Source organism: Phoenix dactylifera, chromosome 9 (genome assembly GCF_051530095.1).
Source record: "Phoenix dactylifera cultivar Ajwa chromosome 9, Ajwa_hap1_PhDact_Kaust_v1.1, whole genome shotgun sequence".
Taxonomy (NCBI): Eukaryota; Viridiplantae; Streptophyta; class Magnoliopsida; order Arecales; family Arecaceae; genus Phoenix; species Phoenix dactylifera.
Window position 1 is genome coordinate 15110434 of NC_143198.1, and position 27542 is coordinate 15137975.

The window sequence follows — 27542 nt, forward strand, 5'->3', positions numbered from 1 at the left end:
AATTGCAAGTATTGACCAATTTTGTGATATAGAAAATACTTTTGGAAATATAATCACTTCATTTTATAGTATACTTTACTCACCATTGGATAAGTTGCTAAATGATTAATCAATTTATTAAGAATAACTCTATGAATTCTCTATATGCTTGATTGAGAGTTTTTATCCATGGCATTATTGTTTATTGATCATAGATATGATAATGTGTACTTGGTGTGCTTTTGAATATATGCACTATGAATACCAAGATTAAAGAAACCATCTTTGGCATATAAAATCAACTCATGCTAGTATGTACTGAATCTCAAAAGACCTTGCCATTAGCTTACTCAGATTATCTTCCGAAAGGTCAAAGTTTGCTATGCATGCTAACTAAGGAAACAAACTAAAAAATCAATTTCTAAATCTAAAGATGTTGTTTCCATCACTAAGTTTTCAAAAGCTTACATTGGATTTGTTCTTGGCAAATAAAATTGAAATATTTTCTGTATTTGCTAAATCTTGTAAAAGTGTTTCAAATGATAAAGGTTTCCAAACTGTGAAGATAAAGAGTATCATGGCACAGTGTTGAAAACCAAAATCCTGATAAAGTTTATACAGAAATTAATTATTTCAGCACCAAGGACACCTTAAGTAAAATAGGGTTAATAGAATTCTTGAAGAAATAAAAAAGACAATTGTGTATGATAGTCATCTACTTAAATATTTTTTTTTAAAAGCTATCATCACTGCTTGTCATACATATGATTTCTATTAAATCTATTTTTGATGAAAACTCCTTTTGATCTTCTGAAAAATTGAAAATGATCTATTGCATATCTTTCATATTTTTCAGTAGTTTATGTTATGCTTGATATGGTCTTTTGAAAATAATGCCAAATCTGATAAAGATATTTCTATCCTTGGATATCATTCATCAAGCAATGCATATAGAACATTCAATGAAAAGATTCGAGTTGTAGAAATATCAATTCATTTTATTCTTTATGAGACTAATGATTTATTATCAATAAACTGAAATTTAATTATATATGTATATGGTTAATCTCTTACATATAACAATCTGAAAATTTGTTAATCACTAGAACCAAATTGAGTTTTTCAGAAATGCACTTAATGAAGAGAAATTGATCTTGATGAAATTCTTGCATAATTAGAAGTAAAGATCACTATTATCATTTGCTTGCTTCATGAGCTTTATATTCTGTCAAATGAATGTGTAGAAAACACTCATTACAAATATGATAAAGCAATATGTGATTTGGAACAAGCACCAAAAACATGATATAAAAGCTTGAGTAACTTTTTGATAGAAAGTAATAGTGATAAATCTATGCATCAAAAAGAAGAATTTGTGATATCACTCTTGGTTCTACAAACGAGGATTTATATGAAGATTTTACTAAGCTCATGCAAGGTGAGTTTGAAATATGTATGATGAATGAATTAACATTTTCTCTCAAACTCCAAATTAAGACAAACAAGAAAGGGGATCTTCATTGACCAAAGTTAGTCCACAAGAAACTCACATAGAAGATTGGCATGAAGAAGGTATGTCTATGACCCCATCTTGTAGAATTTGAAAAGGATGAGCAAAGTAGATCTATTGTTTTAAAGCTATATTGAAGCATGATAGAATAATTATTTTATCACACAGCTAGTAGACCAGATTGTATGCTCATTATGTGACCTTATGAAAGACTTCATTCTAACTTTAATGAATCGTATTTTATTGATAACAAATAAATCATAATCTGAATTTTGATAGAAACAACTATTTAAGATAAGTTGATTAAAACTTAGCTAGCATGTCTTGTTGATAATTATCTTAAGCAAATAAAATCTAAACTAAATTGATTTAGAAAATAAGAAACTGATTTAACCTTGATAAATCTTCCTAGTGCCTCACATGCTTGTCCTTGAACCATCTTCGTTAATGAAACTATTTCTTTAGTTCAAGTGATATGTGCTTGCTTATATTTAGGCAATCTCTTGAGTAAAGTGACTCAATATTCAACTATTGTCATATCTTATATTGAGTCATCTAGTTAAAAAATATGTTGGATGAATGGTTTGTATCTTGAAGAAACTAATGACTTTCTTTCAAGAAAGAAAAGGAGTTTGTTAATAATGCAGGATCCTTGAGCAAGAAAATGAGAGATCTCAACTTGAAGGATATCTCCATGTAAGATACAATAAACATTCACATGCAAACAAGAGAGAGGACCTTCTTCAGCCAAAAGTTCATACATAAGAAATCTAGTAGGTATTTGACTGAAGAATGCAAAATGAATTGGTAATTCTAGATACTTCTCTCATAAATTAATTGAGCAAAGTCAATAACTTAAATCTTATTATGGCATGATTAAGGTCTTTAATTATAAATTTTTGATATCATGTCTATATATATATATTGATTGACTTATACTTTTAGAAATTGTTTCATGGTTTGCCCAAACTAAAATATATCTTTGCCTATGTCATAACCATGAAATACACAAGTTTATGCTTAAAATTTTGATTTAAAATAACTTGTGAGAAATTATGAATCCTTGAGCACAATGAAAATGTTGTTTGCATGATATACATCTATATGATACATAAGATTATTTCTTTATTCTACTCTTTCATGTAAATTACTTGAGAATAACAAAAAGAGAGAGAGATAAAGAAAAGAAAATGGATATTATTCAAGAGATGTAAAATCTAAGCAAAGGCAAATACTCCAATCTTAAGGAAAAACAAAACAAGCATAATATATTCGGCACATTTGGAAGGGATAAAATTCGTAATTAATTACACTTAAACAGGGAGAGTTTGAAGTGAACTTTACAAATTCTCTATATTGCTCATCATAGGGATGGTGCCAATGGGGAGGCTAGTGGTAGTACCCGGCACTATTTGACCCAACTATTCGGTGTAGGGTATATTAGGGACGGCACAAGAGGGAGGCTAGTGGTAGTACCTCGTGCCCCTTCCAACTCCACCGGATAGGGAGCAAATAGAGTATAGAGCATAAGAAAGTAAAAATGAAAAACAAAGCAAGTGAAAGTATATAAAAAGAATCAAGTCAAATTTTTAATCACTTGAAAACACACTTTAAGGATGAAATCAATGCAAGAGTATGTTTAAATAGGGGGAGTTTATTTGAAAAGAATTGATTTTGATCATTGACATGCTTGTTATTTTAATGCATGACTTAACACATAATATATTTTGCATGTGGCATGATGTCTTAAATTATGGGTTCTCAATATTTTGTAATGCTCCATGCTTGGACAATTTGATTGAATGTTTGGAATACTGCATAAAATTGTTTTTGGGTATTATTGAAAAGAAATTTCAGATTTGTCGTTCACAATCATCTTTAAAAACTGAAAGTTGAATAAATTTGTAAAAAGGAGAAGAGAAAGATATCTCTATTTAGGCAAAATGAATTGATCTTGATCTATCTTTCTACTTGCCTAACTTTGATACATAATATCCTAATACTTGTTAAAATATCCTCCATTTTGTATCAAAACTCAATAATAAATACAAATATTCTGAATATGCTCTTATATGTTTGAAATATGTGTTTTCAATCGTAATGATTTAAGATGAGCTACAATGTGGAAAATCTTTATGAAAGCCTCTATTGAAAATCTTTATGAAATTTAGAATATGATTTTGTATAAACGCTTAAACTCAATATGATTTCTAAATAAAATCTTAATTTAAGAAAAACAGAATTAATTTTGATGCCTTGGTTGATTGCTCCGATACGCATCCGAAATATATCATTTCTTATCTTCAAAGTGTACTAATATTGGTCCAAATGATGTGTCTTTCGATGATCTTGATTGCAAACAAAAATTTCTAAATATATGATTTTATTTTGATATTAAAAAAGATTTATTGTGTTTCATGTATACATTGCTGAAAAACTATGGTTAAGAAATTGAGTTCTATAAATATATATACCCCAATGATCATCTATATGTTTTTCTCTCCTACATTCTTAAAGACTTCCATCAGAATATATATATAGAGTAAATGATCTTAAAGCTAGAAATATTTCAGCTCACTCAAATGATTCTAAAAGAAAGAAAATGTAAATGCTTTTGAAAGAAACTGAGCTTCAAATGAATCATTTTCTGATTAATATTTCTATACATTTTCTCTAAGATTAAGAGAAACCATAACTTTGTCTTGAAGGATTAGAAAGAGTAATTGCTACAAATTTTGAATAATACTAGATTACTCTACATTCTCGATATCATAGAATTTCAGTTTTATTCACGTTTATCACTAAAATCTGAAATTCAACAATAGAAAAGAATGATTAAAGAAGAATGCATCTTTTGAGGGGGAGCTTTAGATATTCAGTATCTTATCCTAAAAATTACTTTAATTTGATGCATACCTTTATTTTATTTTTTTTTGATTGATTTTGGTGAACCTCCTAATATTGCAAGACTTGCTTTAATTATATAATAAGTTTATACCTTGAGATGAGTTCTATAAAGGTTGTCTTATCTCAAACATTGAGTCTTATGAAAATAAGCTGAAACTTATAGAAAATATATTTTTTTTGAGATTGACAATTTTATTGAACATTATCTTCAAATTCTAAACTCTTAAATAGAATGATCAATTAAGGAGGAGAAAGAAAATTTCAGAAGGAGAGATCTTATGGAACTTAATCGCATAAAACTATAACTAAAGGAGAAAGAAAGAATACTAAATGAAAAGTGATCCTAATACTCTCCAATATGTATCATCTGAAATTTAAATCTGAAAATCTTTATGATACACCTTGAGGCTTGTTATTTGGTTAATATATCTTATGCATAAATCATGAACCAAATTGCAATTCAAACAGTTGACCTTAAGAGCCTCTAACTTAATGAAAAAAAGGAAAGAATAATGTGTTGAATGTTCTTGAGTATCTCTTAGAAAACCTATTTTTGGAATTTACTAATGAGTTCTTATTGGCTTGTTCTTTAGAACTTCAATTTTTATGCCAATTCATTATTATATGTATCAAATTGTGCTTATTTTCTAAAGGAATAAAAGAAAGTCTTTAAAAGAGCTCTAAGATGTATCAAAAATTGCATGAATCTATATTTTGGTATTTGTGCCCCAATGCTCTTATTATCATAAAAGAACTTTGAAGTCATTAAGAATTAATGTTCCAACATGATGATATGTTTTTCAAGTATATAAGTTTTGATCTTATACTCTGAAAATTAATTAAATTGCTCTCATGTTGATAAAATACTTAATATTTTGGGCAAAAGTTCTTAAATGAACAAGCTTTCATACTTATTATTGAAGAGAGGTTAGATTTCCATTCGTGCTTTCTTTGAATATCATTTGTGGTACTTCTTGAATTAACTTAAGAAAGATTCCACCTACACTTGATTTGAAAACTATCTTTGGAATCACATTCGATGTGTTCTGCTCTGAAATTATCTTAATTGGCTCTGATCTATGCTCATTAATCTTATTCTAACGTTATTGCCTTGAGTTATATGATTCATATCCTTGCAATAATTTGACATGCAAATCAGAGTACAATAAGGAAAAGAAATATTTGAGTATTCTTATCTTTGTGCTTAATGTTTCACAATCTTTTTGATGTTGTCAAAAAGGGGGAGAAATATCTAAGTATATGCTCATAATGCTGATTATGTTAAGTTGATTAAATCTAAAGCATTATCATGAAGTATATTTTAAAGATATATATTTTCTACTTCAAACAACTTAGCTATGCATTACTTCTAGAACACAATATATTGCATATACTCCAAGTTTTGTCATCATCAAAAAGGGGGAGACTGATGACCCAAAGATTGATTTAAAGATTGATTTTGATGATCACAAAACCTTGAAGTATAAATACTAATGTTGTGTTGCAAGAAGAAAGATTATTTATTTTGCAAGGAACATAGCAAGTTGGAAGAATTCAAGAAGGCCTCCAAAGCTCTCAAGAAAAGTTAGAAGAAAGCCACACCTCATTGGCCCAAGATTCAAGTTCAAAGGCTTCAATTTAGAAGAGCAAGTTTTAAGAAAAATTCAAAGGAAAGGCACTCGAGTCGACTCCTACAGTTCCGAGTCGACTCCAAGGAGCAACAGACAGCCGGACAGAAAGATTCATCTCAGAACCTGTCAACGAGTCGACTCCTGAAGAGCGCGAGTCGACTCCGATGCTTGCCGAGTCGACTCTAGGGTAGTACGAGTCGACTCCAGAGAGTTACAGACAGAAAGACAGAGAAGTTATTTTGGACCCTGAGAGCCGAGTCGACTTCGATGGTTGGCAGGTCGACTCCAAAGGAAGCGAGAGTCGACTCCCAGTGTGATACAAAGCAAAAGTCAGAGAGCAACTTTCGGACACTGAGAGCCGAGTCGACTCCCGCAAAGTCCGAGTCGACTCCAAGGCAGCGCTACCTCAAAAAGACAGAAGACTGCTTTTCGGATACTGAGAGCCGAGTCGACTCCGAAACAGTTCGAGTCGACTCCAGGATGGCACGAGTCAAAAGACAGAAGATCGGGAGTTCGGACTCTGAGCGCCGAGTCGACTCCCAGAATTTCCGAGTCGACTCGAGTGAGCAAACTTGAAAAATACATCTCAGGATTCCTTGGAACGAGTCGTCTCCAAAAATGCCAGGTCAGCTCCGGACATTGGGGAGTCGACTCCAGGTTGAGTCGAGTCGACTCCAAGTCGAGACAGCACTTTAATTCAAATCTGGAACAATTGCCGAGCCGTCTCCAGAAAAGCACGAGTCGACTCCTGCACCAGGCGAGTCGACTCCAGATCGCGCGAGTCGACTCCGATCCCAACGAAAACATTGTCAGGAGTTGCAGAATGTGCAGAACGGCTCTATTTTTGTCTCTAACGGCTAGATTTGTGTTCCCACACTCTCTAAAGCTATAAAATCAAGGGGAGAGCAAGGGGAGAAAATATGGAAGAGGGAGAGAACACTTAGGAAAGAGATCTCAAAGAAAAATCTCCCAAGAGCACAAAAGGGCCATTCAAAGCAAAATAGAGAGAAGAAGAGCATCCAAGTGAATCCCAAAGCTTCCTCTTCAACTGTGTGCTGCCTTGCGTGATCCTCTACTTCGTGCAAAATCACAAGAGGGTCAAGAGAAGAAGAAGCCGAGTTCCTCCATCTACAAATCAGTTTGAGGGCTTCTTCTCTTTACTTTACTTATTTATAGTTGCTATATTTGCTTAAGTTAAGAAGCTTGTATTTCCTTTAAATTCTTTGTCTAATATCTTGTAACTTGATTCAATCAAGGAATTGAATCAAGGGGTTAAGGTTTGTTGGTGAGACAAAGGAAAAACCAACGGTGTTAAGGTTTGTTGGTGAGCCAAAGGGAAAACCAACGTTGTAAGGTTGTGGTTGGTGAGCCTTTGGAAAAACCAACTGGGTTGGATTGTGAGCCCGAGAAAACAATCGGTTGGTTCTAGTCGGTGAGCCTGTGAAAACCGACCGAGTTCGTTGTGATCTCGCAAAACAACAAGTTGGGTTGTGAGCTTGTAAAACAACCGGCTGTAATCTGGAGGATTATAGTGAAATTTCCAAGAGGTCTTGGGGAGTGGATGTAGGTGCTGGGGTGCACCGAACCACTATATGTTTGTTGTGTTTGTGATGCTTTTTGTCATTGTCTAACTTGCTCACTTACTTACTTAGATAAATTGCTTGCTTAACTCTTATCTGCGCATCCTTTAAGTTGCAAGCATATTCAATTTACTTAATCAAGTCTCATTCAATAAATCAAACTGTTGCTAAGTTTAAATTCCACTGTGCATCTATACAACTTAGCATAATTAATTGAAAAGTTTTATAAGTAGTATAAAAGTTTTAAAAGACCCAATTCACCCCCCCTCTTGGGTTGTATCTACTGGGCAACAAATTTAGATAAAGCCTAATCTAGGATAACTTGTGCTTCAGTTCTTCTAGTCGTTCTCCCATTTTAAATTCTCGATAGGTTAGTTCTCGGAATCTATAAAACAACAAGAAATTGTATAATGAGCTAGACAGCCCAGTAAGTAATAAACACCTTAACTAGTCAATTCATATAATAACATAAAATATAAATACAAATTACGATGAATCAACATAATAACATAATCAATTCCTTTTCAAGCACAAATTCATTAAAATTCATATTTTTTTCAAATATCTATATACATAATCATAAATCTGATTTGAAACAAATCATATTCATCTCATCAGCCTTTAGCTACGACCACACTTATACCTTGTGGCTAGGCCAGAAACAGAACCGCACTTATACCCTGCGGAGTGGGCCAGAATACCGCACTTATACCCTACGGAGTGGGCCAGAATACTGCACTTATACCCTGCGGAGTGGGCCAGAATACCACACTTATACCCTGTGGTGGGGCCAGAATTACCAATGCATAACCCCCTATTGGCAGGGTCCAGAACATAGCCAGGCTGAAAGTTCTAAATCTGATGCATATCAAAATTCTTGTGGTAACATAATACATGTATCATAATCCGATCTAAATATGCATATACAATGCAAGAACAGTAAATATAGCAATAATCCGAAAAATATTATTCCAGTTCACATATTCATTTTTCATTCAAATCATCATCTCGTAAAATTCATAAATCAAATATAAATTCATTAACAATTTATTCAATGTAAAAATAATATTATATAAATGAAGAGTCTAGAGAAGGCAGTTCGTTACTTACATTGAACGCGATCCAATTAATCTCACAAATCCCTCGCAGAACCTAATATCCAAAAATCATATTTTTCTTTTAAAATTCATCACAATATATATATAAAACTTAAATCTTAACATCCTCCCAGGGCCGACCCTGCAGAAGTGTCTAGCCCCCCCAGGTTCGGGTTCGGATTCGGGTTCATACCCATAAACCACCCTCTCCCTTTATTTATTTATTTTTTTTTTCTTTTTCTTGCTTTTCTTTTCTTTTATTTTCTTTTTCTTCTCTTTTCTTTTTCTTTTCCTTTCTTTCCTTCCCTTCCCTTTTCTTTTTCTTTTTCTCTTTTTTTTTTCTTTTCTTCTCTTCTCCAGAACCTTCTCCCGACTTCTTTCTTCCTTCCCCTCTTTCTTTCTTCTTTCTTTTTCTTTCTCCTCCTCCTCTTCTCCCGACTTCTTCTCCTTCCCCCCCTTTTCTTTCTTCTTCTTTCTTCTCCCGCGAAGGGAGGTCGCGAGCTCGGGAGAAGCCAAGTCGAGGCCGGCGGTGCCCGCGACGGCCGGCCCTCTCCTTCTTCCCGCGGAGGAGGCATGCGGACGGGAGAAGAAGAAGAGCCCACGACGGTCGGCCTTCTCCTTCTTCCCTCTCTTCTTTCTTTCTTTCTTGTTTTCAATTGGTATACAAAGAAATGAAGGGTAGAAACCCTTACCTCAGCCCCGGCGAAGATCCGGCGGCTCCTCCCTCTTCGGCGGCTCTTTCCTCTCCGGCGGCAATGGAACCACCCGGATCAAAGAAGACCGGCTTCAATGGCTCCCTCCCTCTCTCTCTCTCTCTCTCTCGGGCGGCTGCACGAGGAAGAAGAGGGGACTCGGGTGGCCTCAAAGAAAAGGAGAAGAAGCCCTAAAAACAGGGCTTCCTCCTTCTTCGAGATGGATCCTTCCATCCCGGTGCCTCACGTGCCACGCACGTGAGGCCGAAACCTGGGACTGGGCCGGTCAAATGGACCGGGCCCAGTTCCGGGGTCTCACAGATATCTTGATGAAGATATCTATATGGAGCAGCCTTTGGGTTTCACTTTCAGTGATGGAGATCACAAAGTCTGCAAACTACAAAGGTCCATTTATGGACTAAAGCAAGCATCTCGGAGTTGGAACACTCGTTTCAATGATACGATCAAAACGTTTGATTTCATCAAAAACGAAGAGGAACCGTGTGTTTACAAGAAGGTTAGTGGGAGTGCTATCGTATTTCTCATACTGTACGTGGACGACATCCTCCTGATAGGAAATGATATTTCCGTGCTAAGCTCGGTCAAGGTCTGGTTGTCAAAAGAATTCTCCATGAAAGACCTTGGGAAAGCATCCTATATTTTGGGGATAAAGGTCTATAGAGATAGATCTAAAAGGATGCTTGGCCTATCACAGAAGATGTACATAGAGGAAATGCTGAAAATGTTCAGCATGAAAAACTTCAAAAGGGGTCTCTTATCCCTTAGGCATGGAATTCATCTCTCCAAGAAGATGTGCCCCAATACATCTGAAGAGATTCAACGCATGAGCAAGATCCCTTATGCATTGGCAATAGAGAGCCTCATGTATGCCATGCTGTGTACACGACCTGATATAGCCCTTGCTGTGAGTGTCACTAGCAGATATCAGTCGAATCTAGGTGAAGAGCACTGGACAGCCGTGAAGAATATTCTTAAGTACTTAAGAAGAACTAAAGATTTATTCTATGGAGAAACATCAGAGTTAAAGATAGAAGGGAACACAGATTCAGACTTTATGACTGATATCGATGATAGAAAGTCTACATCTGGATATGTGTTCTTGTGCAATGATGGTACGGTGAATTGGAAAAGTTCCAAACAACCGATCATTGCTGATTCTACTATGGAAGTTGAATACATCGCCGCCTCTGAAGCTGCTAAGGAAGGCTTCTGGTACAAGAAATTTATTACAGAGTTGGACGTGATGACATTAGATGCCATAACACTCTACTATGATAATAATGGCGCCATAGCTCTTGCTAAAGAGCCAAGGTCTTATCAGAAGTCCAGCTTATAGAGCGGCGCTTTTACCTCATACGCAACTATGTTGAGAAGAAATATGTCGAGGTCCTGAGAGTAGACTCTACGAACAACGTGGCGGACCCGTTCACTAAGCAGCTGAGTCAGCAAAAGACTGAAGCCCACCTTGAGAAGATGGAACTTAGATATATGACTGATTGGCTTTAGTGCAAGTGGGAGATTGTTAGATGTATGCCCTGTAAGCCAATCTGGCTGACACATTATTCATTCTGGAATATAATTTTGTACTTGACTTTATTATTATTGAATAAATAAAAGGCATCTTTTTCATTCATATTGTTTATGTGTCTATGAATCATCCAAGAAATTAATAAGATGATGATGCATATTCTCAAGAGTTGAGAATTTGAGCCATATATCATTGGTGATTAATTTCTAAATGCTCCTGATCGATGGATCATCACGAGGACGGTGATCGATCCAATGAGATCAGTGCACACATTACTTTCCTTGAGGATGGACGAGACTCGAGTCCACGGTGTGGAGACACTAAAGTAATAGTGCAAGTGCTTGTTAGAGAACAAGGGTACTGAGCGTGACCAAGACAAGAAGTCACTTGGATGTCTATCCACTCGTCAGTGACTTGCTTGATGTTGCAGTAGTATGACTGGTCCTTTGACCTGCGGTGCTTCAGCTACTCACAGTGAGGTTATTGTGGTTTGACTGCACGTATACATGGTCTCTAGACATATGGGTCCATGCAATGAAGATTGGCTGTAATAGGTTCACTGTAGGAATAGGGTATGCACCTATATGGTATTTATCGACCTTGATAGATAAGGAGAGATCCTATGTGATTTATAAGACTGAGTTCGTAAGACCTCGGCCAGGGCAGTATACATAGTGGAGAAAGAGTTTTCCACTCTCCAACTTAAGTCGAATAAATCTTGTCATATGACAGACGATGGGGTTTGACGAGTTGTCCATGACCTCCGTCCTGTAGGGATCCACGATAGAAGGACTGTATCATACGATAACTACACCTAGAAGTTCATTATTCTATTCTACTAGGTTGCTACTATATACTGCTAGGTGTCACTTGTGGATGTTGGGACTCACGGGCATTTACCTGATGATCGGTAAACCCTGACGAGTAGAACTGAAAGTATTTCAGTGATATTGAGATGGAGATCTCAATATGTCTCATTACCAGTCAGATTAAAACCTATGAGGTCACACACATTAGAGGTTCTGATTATTAGGATTGTCGAATTGTGATTTGGAATCACAATGTCAATTGTCAATAAGATTGATGTTCGAAATAACCCACTAAGAGTTAGTAAGTTAAATGGAAGAATTAAATAATTATAATTAGATTATAATTAAGTCTTTGATTTGCTGATTAATTGAGTCAAATCATGTTGGGTCTGACCTAGAGAAATTTGACTCAAATCCTAGTCAAGAGTTGGCTAGATCGAGTCCCTAAAAACTTGCCTAATTCAGCCTTTTTCCTATTATTGGAGCCTCCCTCTTGATGCCTTATTTTGAGGGGTCAAAATAGGCAAGAGGGGGCAGCCAAGAGGGCAAGGAGTGGCGTGGCCCCCTCTCCTTCTTTGCTTTCGGCCGGCACCCCTTGATTCTTTCCAAGAATCAAGGGGCCAACTAATATGGGAAAGAGGCGCCAAGGAATCCTAGTGGGACTAGGACCCTTGGCGCCTAGGGTTTTGTGCCTTATAAAAAAAGGAGCCCCACGCCCCAACTTTTAGATGAGTTCTTCTCCCAGGTGTGGGGCAGCAAGGAGAATTTTTTTGGATTTTTTAATCAGCAAAGAAAAGGGAGAGAAGCGAATCCAAAACAGCAAAATAGTTTCTTCTTCCCTTGAAGGCTGCACAAGGTGGGATCCTTGTGATTTCTTCTTCCTTCTTCTTCGACATCCAAGAGAGGCTTTTGAAAGGAGCTAGCAACCCGGTGAAGCCCCATCTCTGATCTTCAGCAACCTCATGTGGATACTTGTAGAGGCCGGACGTTTGTGCGGCTACAAGGAACCAAACCACGATCATCGTTTGCAGTGTTCTTCTACCCGCACAAAGGTGAAGATGAGATGTTCATTTGAACTTTTATATTTCTGATTTGCTGGTATTTTAACAATTCATAATTAATTATTAGATCTTAGTTTAGTCCCTATCTAAATTCAAAAGGGTTCTGAATCGTTCTGATTCAGAAAATTTTTGAAATCCACCCGATCCTGTTCCGACGAATGCAATGCACCGTCGCATACGTCGGAACATAATTTGACTGCCACGCCACTCCTTGCCCTCTTGGCTGCCCCCTCTTGCCTATTTTGACCCCTCAAAATAAGGCATCAAGAGGGAGGCTCCAATAATAGGAAAAAGGCTGAATTAGGCAGGGTTTCTAGGGACTCGATCTAGCCAACTCTTGACTAGGATTTGAGTCAAATTTCTTTGGGTCAGACCCAACATAATTTGACTCAATTAATCAGCATATCAAAGACTTAATTATAATCTAATTATAATTATTTAATTCTTCCATTTAACTCACTAACTCTTAGTGGGTTATTTCGAACATCAATCTTATTGACAATTGACATTGTGATTCCAAATCACAATTCGACAATCCTAATAATCAGAACCTCTAATGTGTGTGACCTCATAGGTTCTAATCTGACTGGTAATGAGACATATTGAGATCTCCATCTCAATATCACTGAAACACCTTTTAGTGGACTGAAACACTTTCAGTTCTACTCGTCAGGGTTTACCGATCATCAGGTAAATGCCCGTGAGTCCCAACATCCATAAGTGACACCTAGCAGTATGTAGTGGCAACCCAGTAGAATAGAATAATGAACCTCTAGGTGCAGTTATCGTATGATACAATCCTTCTATTGTGGATCCCTACAGGACAGAGTCATGGACAACTCGTCAAACCCCATCGTCTGTCATATGTCAAGATTTATTCGACTTAAGTTCGAGAGTGGAAAACTCTTTCTCCACTGTGTATACTGTCCCGGTCGAGATCTTACGAATTTAGTCTTATAAATCACATAGGATCTCTCCTTATCTATCAAGGTCGATAAATACCATATAGGTACATACCCTATTCCTACAGTGAACCTATTGCAACCAATCTTCACTGCATGGACCCATATGTCTAGAGATCATGTAGACGTGCAGTCAAACCACAATAACCTCACTGTGAGTAGCCGAAGCACCGCAGGTCAAAGGACCAGTCACACTTCTACAACATCAAGCAAGTCACTGACGAGTGGATAGACATCCAAGTGACTTCTTGTCTTGGTCACGCTTAGTACCTTTGTTCTCTAACAAGCACCTGCACTATTACTTCAGTGTCTCCACACCGTGGACTCAAGTCTCGTCCATCCTCAAGAAAAGTAATGTGTGCACTGATCTCATTGGATCGATCACCGTCCTCGTGATGATCCATCGATCAGGGGCATTTAGAAATTAATCACTAATGATACATGGCTCAAATTCTCAACTCTTGAGAATATGCATCATCATCTTATTAATTTTTTGGACGATTCATAGACATATAAACAATATGAATGAAAAAGATGCCTTTTATTTATTCAATAATAATAAATTCAAGTACAAAATTATGTCCCAGAATGAATAACGTGTCAGCCAGATTGGCTTTCAGGGCATACATCTAACAAAGCTTGCTTCAAGCCATAAAGTTCTTTGTTCAATTTAAAAACATAATTTGGAAGTTTATGATTTTCAAATCCAGGTGGTTGCTCTATATAAACTTCTTCAGTTATGAAACCATTTAGAAATGCACTTTTGACATCCATCTGAAATAATTTAAAATTCATGAAATATACAAATGCAAGTAATAGCCTAATAGCTTCAAGTCTAGCTACAAGTGCAAAAGTTTCATCAAAATCAATTCCTTCTTCTTGATTATATCCTTTAGCAACTAATCTAGCCTTATTTCTAATTACAATTCCATCTTTATTTAATTTATTTCCGAGCATTGCCATTAACCAATTGTTATCTTTTTTAGGCCTTCTAAGCAAATTCCAAACATTGTTTCTTTCAAATTGATTCAGTTCTTTTTGCATTGCCATTAACCAATTGTTATCTTTTTTAGTTTCTTCAAAAGATTTTGGTTCTATTTGAGAAACAAGTGCAAGATGATTACAAACATCTCTAATAGAGGATCTAGTCCTAATGCCTTATGAAGGATCACCAATTATTAAGTCTCTAGGATGACTATGTGTATACCTCCATTCTTTTGGTAGATTAGTTTTACCTTTAAGCATTTGATCTTCTTCTCTTTGATTTTCATCATGCTCTGAATTTTCAGATGCAGAAACATCCTTTAGGGTTAACTCTTTGATTTGCTTGTTGAGCTCTTCTACATCATCATCGAGATCTACATTCTTCCTTGAAGAAGGGTCATTAGATTCATCAAAGATAATATTTATTGACTCTTCTACGACTGAAGTTCTCTTGTTAAATATTTTATATGCTTTGCTTGATGAAGAATATCCAAGAAAAATAGCTTCATCTGATTTTGAATCAAACTTTTCCAAGTTGTCCTTACCATTATTTAGAACAAAACAATTGCAACCAAAAACATGAAAGTATGAAAGATTTGATTTCTTATTTTTCAAAAGTTCATAAGGAGTTTTCTTTAGAATCTGTTAAGAACATGACAAGCTGTATTTATGGCTTCAGCCCAAAAATACTTAGGTAAGTTATTTTCACATAGCATTGTCCTATCCAGTTCAGTAAGAGTTCTATTCTTTTTCTCTACAACACCATTTTGTTGTGGTGTTCTTGGTGTAGAAAAGTTATGATCAATACCATTTTCAGTACAGAAATTTTCAAAGTCATAATTTTCAAATTCAGTTTCATGATCACTTCTAATCTTGATAGTTTGTAATCCATGTTCATTTGAAATCTTTTTATACAGTTTGGTGAAAGTTGAAAATGCTTCACTTTTGTGTGCCAAAAATAAAACCCATGTTTATCTAGAAGAATCATCCATAACGACAAAGCCATAAAGTTTTCCACCTAAACTTGCAATTCTAGTTGGTCCAAATAAGTTCATATGCAGAAGCTCTAAAGGTCTTTTTGTGGAGACAATTTTTTTAGATTTGAAAGAAGTTCTAGTCTGTTTTCCTAGTTGACATGCATAGCATATTTTATCCTTTTCAAATGATAATTCTGACAAGCCGAAAACAAGTTCTTTTCGAATAAATTTTGAAATTAAGTTCATGCTTGCATAAGCTAATTTTCGATGCCATAACCGGCTAGCTTCACTGTTTTTGGTTTTCATAGCTACCAAATAGTCCATGTTTTTCATGAATATTTGATCTAAATTAACTAAATACACATTTCCATGTCTATGTTCAGTAAATATTGCACCACTGTTATTCTTACTTGAAACTAAGCACATAGATGATTCGTCTATCACCTATAGTGAACCCTTCCCGGGAGAGATAGTCGAAGTCGACATATCTCCCGGTGGTGACGGCCTTCCCGGCTAATGGCCTCGCGGGAACCGCCCTAGGCGGGGAACGAGCCGGAGGTTGTGGCCTCGCGGGATCGTGCCGAGCCTTGGAGCGCCGCTCGGGACCGGCCTCGGGTCGGGACCTCTTCCGGACTACGGTCTTACGCGGCATAATGACCTAAAATGGGAGGAAAACCTAATGAACGGTGAAGAACCGACGGAAAAGTCTTGGGGACGACCGGGGACGACCTAGAAAGGGAGGAAAACCCTAGGGGACGGTGAAGGGTCGACGGAAAAAGCCTTGGGGACGACCTAGGAGTCGGCTCTAGGGCTTGTGAACAGTGGCGGCTTGAGAAAGAAGTGTTTTCGAAATGACAAAGTTAGGGTTAAAAAGTCGGATCCCGAGTGCGAGTCGACTCCACTGAGTCGCGAGTCGACTCGACCTCGAGTCGACTCCAGAATATGCGCGAGTCGACTCTCCTTATGCGCCTATAGACCTCGAGTCGACTCCCGACTATATGTGAGTCGACTCCCCCTCAGCTGCCATCTCTGCGAGTCGACTCCCGCAAATGCGCGAGTCGACTCTCCCTCAGGAGCCGACTCTGAAACTTACTCGAGTCGTCTCTAACTTTGGCACGCACCTAAAAATCATGCTACATTCGTGCCAAATGAGGGAAAAACACTAAAGTATGATCTGATTTGATGATCAGTGAAAAAAACTCTATTTTAACTACAATCTAATCATCAAAATCAATGAATCTAGTGGAAACTACCACTAGGATGGATCAATCACTCCTAATCCCCTCCTAAGCACACTAAACCTCTCTTCACTTAGGGGTTTTGTAAAAATATCTGCTAATTGATCATCAGTACAAACAAATTGGAGTGTCACATCACCATTCAATACATGATCTCTTATGAAGTGATGTCTTATCTCAATGTGTTTAGTTCTTGAATGCTGAATTGAATTTTTAGTTAGATTAATGGCACTTGTATTATCACAATTAATGGGAATTTTATCTTGTTTAATGCCATAATCTTCTAGTTGTTGTTTAATCCACAAGATTTGAGCACAACAACTCCCAGCTGTAACATATTCAGCTTCAGCAGTAGACAATGCAACCGAGTTTTGTTTCTTGCTAAACCATGAGATAAGGTTTTCTCCTAGAAATTGACAAGACCCGCTGGTACTTTTTCTATCAAGCTTACATCCAGCGAAGTCTGAATCTGTGTATCCTATTAAGTTTAGGCTAGATTCTTTAGAGTACCATAATCCTATATTCTTAGTTCCTATTAAGTATTTAAAAATTCTCTTAACTGCAACTAGATGTGATTCTTTAGGATTAGACTGATATCTAGCACACATGCAAACGCTAAACATAATATCAGGTCTACCTGCAGTAAGATACAATAAGGATCCTATCATACCTCTATACAGTTTCTGATCTACAGATTTACCTGATTCATCTTGGTCTAATTTGCATGATGAGCTCATGGGGGTGCTGATTGACTTATTTCCCTCCATATCAAACTTCTTGAGCATCTCCTTGATATATTTGGCTTGATTGATGAAGATGCCTCCTTCAGACTGTTTGATTTGAAGCCCGAGGAAGTAGTTCAGCTCTCCCATCATGCTCATCTCAAATTCACTCTGCATTAAATCAGCAAATTCTTCGCAGAGGCGATTGTTAGTAGCACCGAAAATGATATCATCAACATAAATCTGTACTAATAACATATCTTTGTTTTGCTTTTTCAGAAACAGTGTTGTATCTACATTTCCCCTAGAGAATTTATGTTCTAATAGGAATTTGCTAAGCCTCTCATACCATGCTCTAGGTGCTTGTTTTAAACCATAAAGTGCTTTGTTCAGTTTATATACATGATTAGGGTATTGATGATTTTCAAAACCAGGAGGTTGTTCTACATATACCTCCTCATTAATATACCCATTTAAAAATGCACTTTTTACATCCATTTGAAATAGTTTGAAGTCCTTAGAGCATGCATACGCTAATAATAATCTAATGGCCTCAAGTCTAGCTACTGGAGCAAAGGTTTCATCAAAATCTATACCTTCTTCTTGATTATAACCCTTTGCTACTAGTCTAGCCTTATTCCTTATAACAATTCCATTTTCATCAAGTTTATTTTTATAAATCCATTTAGTACCTATAATTGGATATTCAGAAGGTCTCTCTACTAGATTCCATACCTTATTTCTAGTAAATTGGTTTAATTCTTCTTGCATTGCATTTATCCAATTTACATCATTTTCGGCTTCTTCTCTATGTTTGGGCTCAAAGTGTGAGACAAAAGCTACATGGTTATTTAAATTTCTAAGGGATGCTCTAGTCCTAACCGGTTGAGATGGATCATCTAGAATTAGTTCCTTAGAATGTCCGTGAGCATACCTCCAAGCTTTAGTTAGCCCATGATCTACAATAGCCTCTTGGCTTGATGATGCTCCTTCACTCAACTTTTGATTATCATCTTGTAATGCCATTTCATCTATCTTTTCTTCAAGAATTTCAACATCATCATCAAAATTAACTTTCTTACTAGAGGAAAAATCACTAGAGTCATCAAATACAACATGTATAGATTCTTCTATAACTAACGTTCTTTTATTAAAGACTCTATAGGCTTTACTAGTTGTAGAGTAACCTAAGAATATTCCCTCATCAGATTTAGAGTCAAATTTACCTAGATTATCTTTTCCATTATTATGAACAAAACACCTACATCCAAAAACATGAAAGTAATTGACTTTTGGTTTTCTATTTTTCCAAAGTTCATAAGGTGTTTTCTTTATGATGGGTCTCAATAGAACTCTATTTAATATATGACAAGAGATATTAATGGCTTCTCTCCAAAAGTACTTAGGGAGGTTACTTTCACATAACATAGTTCTAGCTATTTCCTCTAGAGTTCTATTTTTTCTCTCCACAACTCCATTTTGTTGTGGTGTCCTAGGTGCAGAAAAATTATGGGTTATCCTCTTTTTACTACAAAACTCATCAAATGACAGATTTTCGAATTCGGTACCATGGTCACTTCTAATAGCTATTACAGAGGTATCTCTAGCATTGGTTACTTCTTTATGGAATTTCTTAAAAACAGAAAATGCTTGATCCTTATGTGCTAGGAACATGACCCATGTGTACCTAGAATAATCATCTACAATAACTAGACCATATTTATTTCCACCTAGGCTTGTTGTTCTAGTTGGTCCGAATAGGTCCATGTGTAATAATTCTAGAGGCCTAGAGGTAGAGACACATTTTATGGATTTAAATGAGTTCCTAGATTGTTTGCCAAATTGACATGCTTCACATATTTTGTTCTTTTCAAATTTTAATTTTGGCAAACCTATCACGGAATCTCTTTTAACTAGTTTAGTTATTGTGTCCATGCTTGCATGACCTAACTTGCGGTGCCATAACCAACTAGTATCATTATCTTTAGTTTCATTAACAACTAAACATTGGTTATGTTTTGCAAGATCTTCAAGGTCTACAACATATACATTTCCACGTCTAATTCCTTTAAAAACTAAACTATTGTCATTAGGGTTTGTTATAATGCATAGTGATGGTTTAAACATAACATCATACCCTTTATCACATAGTTGACTAATGCTTAATAAGTTATGCTTTAGACCATCAACATATCTAACATTATCAATAAAAGTAGAAGGGGTGATTTGAACTTTACCAATACCAATGATGTGACCTTGGTTGTTGTCTCCAAAAGTCACAGCACCTCCCTTCTTAGCTTCAAGGGTGAAAAATTGATCCTTGTCACCCGTCATGTGCCTTGAGCAGCCACTATCCAAATACCAGCAGTTTTTGTTGACCTTGGCTGCAAGACACTCCTACACAAGCAGATTATATAATTTTAGGTACCCAAGTTTTCTTGGGTCCTTCATGGTTAGTCATGTTGGTTCCTTTTGGAACCCATACCCTTTTAATTTTTCTTTTTGTTTTACCTTTTCTAAAATTACACACATTTGCTTTATGACCTATAGTTCCACAACAAAAGCAGGTTATTTTCTTAGTTTTACTTTCCCCAGCTTTAACAAAGAAGTTACTAAGAAGTTTTTGTTTATTTCTTGGTTTATATCCTAAACCCGCTTTATTAAATACTGCTCGTTGACTATTGAGTATCATATTTAACTTTTCAGAACTACATGTAAATTTTTCAACCAAAGGTTTGTATTTGTTAAGTTCTTTGGTTAGTGTTTGATTTTCTGCCTTTAGATCATTTAGTTCTTTTGTGAGATTTTTGTTTAAGATTTGTTTATGGTTTTTAAGTTCTGAAAGTTTCTTAGTTAGTTTTTCATTATCCTTAGTTAAGGTATTAGTCTTTTGAGTTAAAAGTTGGTTGCTTGTCTTAAGGTCTATATTTTCTTTGGTGATTAAATCCTTATCCTTAACTAATGAATCATACTTACGGATATAAGTTTGGTTAGTTACTTTTAATTCTTTGTTTTTAACATTTATAGCCTTATATTCAATCATTAGTTCATTAAAAGCATCATAAAGCTCATCAAAAGTAAAATCTAAAGGCGATTCGAGCGTTACCTCATTTTCATTGGCCATGAAGCAGAAATTGGCCTTTTCCTCTTGTTCCTCATCCGATGAAGAGGATGATGAGTCCAAGTCGGATAGTGTCGTGACAAGAGCCTTCTTCTTCTTGTACTTGCTCCTCTTCTTCAGTAAAGGGCACTCAGCTCTTATGTGACCCGACTTCTTGCATTCGTAACACCCAATCCCCTCATTTTCCCTTTCCTTACCTTTGTCCTTGCGGTAGGAATTTGAGGGGCCTCTCCTTTGATGATAGGACTTCTTGTGGTTGATGAATTTTCTGAATTTGCGCACAAGAAGTGCCTCACCATCATCTTCCTCATGTTCTTCTTCTTCACTGCTGCTACTGCAAGATAAGTCCTTGTTAGATGAAGTAGATTTTAGAGCTATTACCTTTTTCTTATGGGAGGACTCTTCCTCGTTGTGTTGTTTCATGGTTAGCTCGTGCGTCATTAGGGATCCAAGAAGCTCCTCAAGTGGTAACTTGTTCAAGTCCTTGGCTTCTTGGATTGCCGTCACTTTAGTTTCCCATGACCTTGGTAGACACCGAAGGATTTTTCTGACAAGCTCACTGTTAGTATAGTTCTTGCCAAGGCTTTTTAGGCCATTGACAATATCAGTAAACCTAGTGAACATGCATGTGATTGTTTCATTAGAATCCATTTTAAATAGTTCATATTTATGAACCAAAATATTTATTTTGGATTCTTTGACTTGATTCGTGCCCTCATGGGTCACTTCAAGTCTGTCCCAAATCTCTTTTGCAGAATTGCAAGTTGAGACCCTATTGAATTCATTTCTATCTAAGGCACAATAAAGCACATTCATAGCTTTAGAATTTAGTTGTGCCTTTCTCATGTCATATTCATCCCAATCCTTTTCTAGTTTGGGTACCGTGACACCTTCTACATATATGGATGGGATGTATGGGCCATTTACTATAATGGTCCACATCTCATAGTCTTGGGCTTGGATGAATATTCTCATCCTAGCCTTCCAATATGAGTAGTCGGATCCATTAAAGAATGGGGGTCTTTGGGTGGATTGACCCTCAATGTGAGAAGATCCAAATGGAGTTGTCATTTCGATCTTTTACTCTTGGGTGGAAGAGTTTAGGCTCTGATACCACTTGTTGCCCAGATAGACAACCCAAGAGGGGGGGTGAATTGGGTTTTAAAATAATTTAGCTATTTAAAACGTTGTGAAGGACTAATTAAAACTATTGCAAGTTGTCTAATTAAATGCTATGTGCTGTGAGTGATATGAGAGGAAGAAGAAGAGAGACAATCAATCACAAACACCAAGTTTTATAGTGGTTCGGAGCTAACCCTTGCTCCTACGTCCACTCCCCAAGTCTCACTTGGGAATTCACTATAACCCCCTTGGATTACAGCCGGTTGTTTTCCAAGCTCACAACCAAACTTGTTGTTTTACGAGCTCACAACGAACTCGGTCGGTTTTCCCAGGCTCACCGACTAGAACCACCCCGATTGTTTTTCCGGGATCACAATCGAACCCTTACACACGTTGGTTTTACACTCGGCTCACCAACCAACCTCAATACCCTTGATTCAATCCTCCGATTGAACCAAGCAGATACAAGTTGTAAATAAAATAGACAAACAGAAAACTAAGCTTCTCAAAAGCAGATGGAAAACAATATAATCTGAAAAGAGTTTAGAAGCCCTCAAACGCTTTTAAGTTGGAGAAGAGGAATGGCTTCTTAAACTTCGGGTCTCCTCTTGAATGTGTAGTCGACTTGAATGCAGGAGGAGGATTCTTTAATTGCTGGGAAGATGTAGGTGGATGCAGTTAATGCAGCTCTTCCCTCTTTTTTCGTTGAAGAACAGGTTGCAGAGATTGAATGCTTGAATACTTGGAGTGGAATGGTTGTTCTCTGCTTTGCTACAGTCTTCTGTGGCTATTTAAACCAACCCTCACGGAAACTAGCCGTTAGACACCTTTTTCTGCCCGTTCTGCACACTCTGCATAGCCTGACAATGTGTCCGTTGGTGGGTTGGAGTCGACTCGCGCGATCAGGAGTCGACTCGTCTGTAGCGGGAGTTGACTCATACTTTTCCGGAGTCGACTCGGCAACTGTTCCAGATTTGAATTAAAGTTGCCTTCGCAACTGGGAGTCGACTCGTCTTGACCCAGAGTCGACTCGCCAACTTCTGGAGCTGACTTGGCTTTCTCGGAGTCGGCTCATCCCATGGAGTCCGTGGATTTATTTTTGAATTTGGTCCACTCGAGTCGACTCGTCAATCCTGGGAGTCGACTCGGCGCTCAGAGCCCGAACTCCCTATCTTCTGTCTTTTTGGCTCGTCCAGTCTTGGAGTCGACTCGAACTTCCTCGGAGTCGACTCGGCTCTCAGTTTCCGAAACTTGGTCTTCTGCCTTTTTGATGTGAAGCTACCTTGGAGTCGACTCTAGCTGTCTGGAAGTCGGCTCGAATCTCAGAGGCAGTAACTTGGTCTTCTGTCTTCTTTGTGGTCGCGGAGTCTCGGAGTCGACTCGCGTATTGCGGGAGTCGACTCGAATCTCAGAGTCCGAAAAATGCTTTCTGTCTTTTTTCTTGTGTTCCTCTGAGAGTCGACTCTCACTTTCTTTGGAGTCGACTTGCCAACCATCGGAGTCGACTCGCGTTCTACTGGAGTCGACTCGAATCTCAGACCCGAAAACTGCTCTCTGACTTTTCTGCATGTGACTCCTTGGAGTCGACTCATACTTCTCCAGAGTCGACTCGGTAAACATTGGAGTCGACTCGCGCACTTCGGGAGTCGACTCGCTGATAGGTTTTGAATTGAAGCTTTCTGTTCGTCTGTCTGTTCTCAGTCGGAGTCGACTCGTACCGATCCGGAGTCGACTCGAGCCCGTGCCAGTGAACTTGATACGCTTGGAGTCGACTCGTGATACTCTGGAGTCGACTCGAGTCTCAGACTTTGGTTCAAGCTGACTTCTTAACTTATCCAAAATACTATGAACCAAGTCTAGAGACACTTAGAGAAGATTTTCACTGAAAACACTTAATTGAATTCATTAGTAAACAAGAAATATACTCAAATGCTTTGAGCTCATCAAAATCAAATAGGGTTTTAATCAATCACTCCACATAGATTCAGATTTTACCTTATCTTCTTGTGCCATAAAGCACAAGTTAGTTACCTTTTGTAGTTTTTTGGAGCTGAACTGCCTCGGAGTCGACTCGGATCGTTTTGGAGTCGACTCGGCTGACTTGGGAGTCGACTCTAGAGCGCTTGGAGTCGACTCGGCTCTCAGAGTCCCTGAAGTTGGTTCTTTGCCTTTTAGTCTTGCTTTCTTCTGAGAGTCGACTCGGACGTAACTAGGAGTCGACTCGCCAAACTTCGGAGTCGACTCGTAACCTTCTGGAGTCGACTCGGTTGCAGGGTCTGAAATACATCGTTCTGTCTTTCTTCTATTACCCTTAGGAGTCGACTCGAAAACGTCGGGAGTCGACTCGGCAACCATCGGAGTCGACTCGAACCTTTCTGGAGTCGACTCGCTGACAGGGTCTGAAAATCTGAGTCTCTGCTTTTCAGACTGTTTTCCTCTAGGAGTCAACTCGGACAAACTGGGAGTCGACTCGGCTGATAAGGGAGATTCTGCAGTTTCACTGTTAGTATGTAATTGAAGCACATGTGAGCTAATCTGAGATTTATCATAAATATTTTTTAAAGTATCCCAGATTTCTTTAGCAGATAAGCATGCAGAAATCTTATTAAATATAGTTTCATGGATAGCACAATATAGTATGTTCATAGCATTATCATTCAATTGTGCTAAGTCTTTTTCATTAACAGTTTGAGAGAGTGTGTGAAGGTCATTTATTATGATATTCCATAAATAATAGTTTTGTGATTGAATAAAAATGCGCATGCGTGCTTTCCAATATGTGTAGTCTATGCCAGTAAATAGTGGAGGTCTATCAATTAATTGTCCCTCTTCTAGAAAACTATCTATTTGAGTTGTCATGATCTTTGGCTCTGGATCGTGAGATCAACAATTAACTTTAGAGCACCTGCTCTGATACCACTTGTTGCCCAAGGTGACAACCCAAGAGGGGGGGTGAATTGGGTTTTCTAAAAATTATGTTCTCTAATTTTTACTTTGAATAGAATGCAGCGGAATTACTTAAGCTCTAGGCAATTACAAGTAAAGCAGTGGAAAATTAAGCTAGAGCAATTATACTATGGCTTTAGGGTGCAATTGATCTAAAATTAACTTTTAGTTATATGATCAATTTTAATCTATGTGTATGGTAAGAATGGAGTGGAAGCTAAGCAAATTCTAAACAATCACTTATAACTCTATAGAAAACAAAGCTAGAGATATTACACAATCAAGCATGAATGTAAGGCATGAAATACAAGAGATAAGGCATCACAAATACAAAGATGTATAGTGGTTCGGTGCACCCCAGCACCTACATCCACTCCCCAAGATCTCTTGAGAATTTCACTATAATTCCTCAGATTACAGTCGGTTGTTTTACAAGCTCACAACCCAACTTGTTGTTTTGCGAGATCACAACGAACTCGGTCTGTTTTCACAGGCTCACCGACTAGAACCAACCGATTGTTTTCACGGGCTCACAATCCAACCCAGTTGGTTTTCCCAAAGGCTCACCAACCACAACCTTACAACGATTGTTTTCCGGGTTCACAATCAACCCAGTTGGTTTTCCCAAAGGCTCACCAACCACAACCTTACAAAGTTGGTTTTTCCTTTGGCTCACCAACAAACCTTAACCCCTTGATTCAATCCCTTGATTGAATCAAGTTACAAGATAATAGAGCAAGAGTTTAAATCAAATACAAGCTTCTCAAATAAGCAAAATATAGCAAATATAAATAAGTAAAGTAAAGAGATGAAGCCCTCAAACAAATTTGTAGATGGAGGAACTCGGCTTCTTCTTTACTTGACCCTCTTCTGATTTTGCACGAAGTAGAGGATCACCGAGGCAGCACACGGATGGAGAGGAAGCTTTGGGATTCACTTGGATGCTCTTCTTCTCTCTATTTTACTTTGAATGGCCCTTTTGTGCTTATGGGAGATTTCCCTTGTAATCTCTTTGAAATCTCTTCCCTAAATGTTCTCTCCCACTTCCATACTCTCTCTCCTTGTTCTCCCCTTGATTTTATAGCTTTAGAGGGAGTGAGAACAAAAATCTAGCCGTTAGAGACAAAAATAGAGCCGTTGGAATCAAGAAAAAACTAGCCGTTATGCCTCCCAGCGTGCTCGAGTCGACTCGGCTGAAGTAGGAGTCGACTCGGCTGAAACAGGAGTCGATCTGTGAATAGTAGTCTGCCGGCACTGTAGCTGGGAGTCGGCTCCGCACTGTAGCGCTGAAGTTGGAGTCGACTCGAGATCACTGTAACGCTGAAAATTAACTCTCTGTCTTTTTGTTTGTTCTCAGTCGGAGTCGACTCGTAGAGTGCCGGAGTCGACTCGAGCACTGTTTCTTGAAACTCTAGAGTGCCAGAGTCGACTCTAAACTTTCCGGAGTCGACTCGAGGACTATTTTTTTGAATCTTTCTTTGAATTTGCTCCTCCAACTTAAATCCTTTGAACTTGAAACTTGGGCCATTAAATTGTAGCTTTCTTCTAACTTTTCTTGAGAGCTTTTGAGGCCTTCTTGTATTTTTCCAACTTGCTATGTTCCTTGCAAAATAAATTATCTTTTCTTCTTGCAACACAAACATTAGTAATTATACTTCAAGGTTTTGTGATCATCAAAATCAATCTTTAACTCAATCTTTGGGTCATCATCTTGGTAGTTGGAAATGCCTTAATGCACAGATGGAGTAACTCTCTTCTTGTCTACTACTGTTTGCTCTGGCTATTTAAACAGTCCCTTTTGAAAAATAGCCGTTAGACACTGATTTGTAGCAGTTCTGCACAGTCTGCACCTCCTGACAATGTATCCGTTGGGGTTGGAGTCGACTCGCTCGATCTGGAGTCAACTCGGCTGTTGCTGGAGTCGACTTATGCTTTACTGGAGACGACTCGCCCACTATTCAGGATTTGAATTAAAGTGTCGTCCTAACCTGGAGTCGACTCGGTCCATACCTAGAGTCGATTCGCCAAGATCTGGAGATGACTCGGCATTTTGGAGACAGCTCGTTCTTAGGATTCCAGAGATCTATTTTTCTGCATTTCTCTCTCGAGTCGACTCGGATCCTCTTGGAGTCGACTCGGCTCTCAGAGCCCGAAAAACCGATCCTCTGTCTGTTGATCTGAGCTGCTTCAGAGTCAACTCGCACTTTGTTGGGGTTGACTCTCGAATTCTCGGAGTCGACTCGTTCACAGGCTCACTGAGTTTGGTTTTCTGCCTTTCAGTCCGCTTTCCTCTGAGAGTCGACTCTTGCATGATTAGGAGTCAACTCGTCAAATATTGGAGTCGACTCGTATCCTTCTGGAGTCGACTCGGTAACAGGGTCTAAAAAACACCTCTCTGTCTTTCTGTCTGTTACTCCTTAGAGTCGACTTGGATCTGTAGAGAGTCGACTCGTCAAGCATCAAAGTCGACTCGAAGCTTTCTGGAGTCGACTCGGTAACAGGGTCTAAAAACCATCATTCTATCTTACTGTCTGTTACCCTTTGGAGTCGACTCGGAACCATCGAGAGTCGACTCGGCAAGCATCGGAGTCGACTCGAAATCTTCGGAGTCGACTCGGTGATAGGATCTGAAATTCATCTTTCTGTCCTTCTATC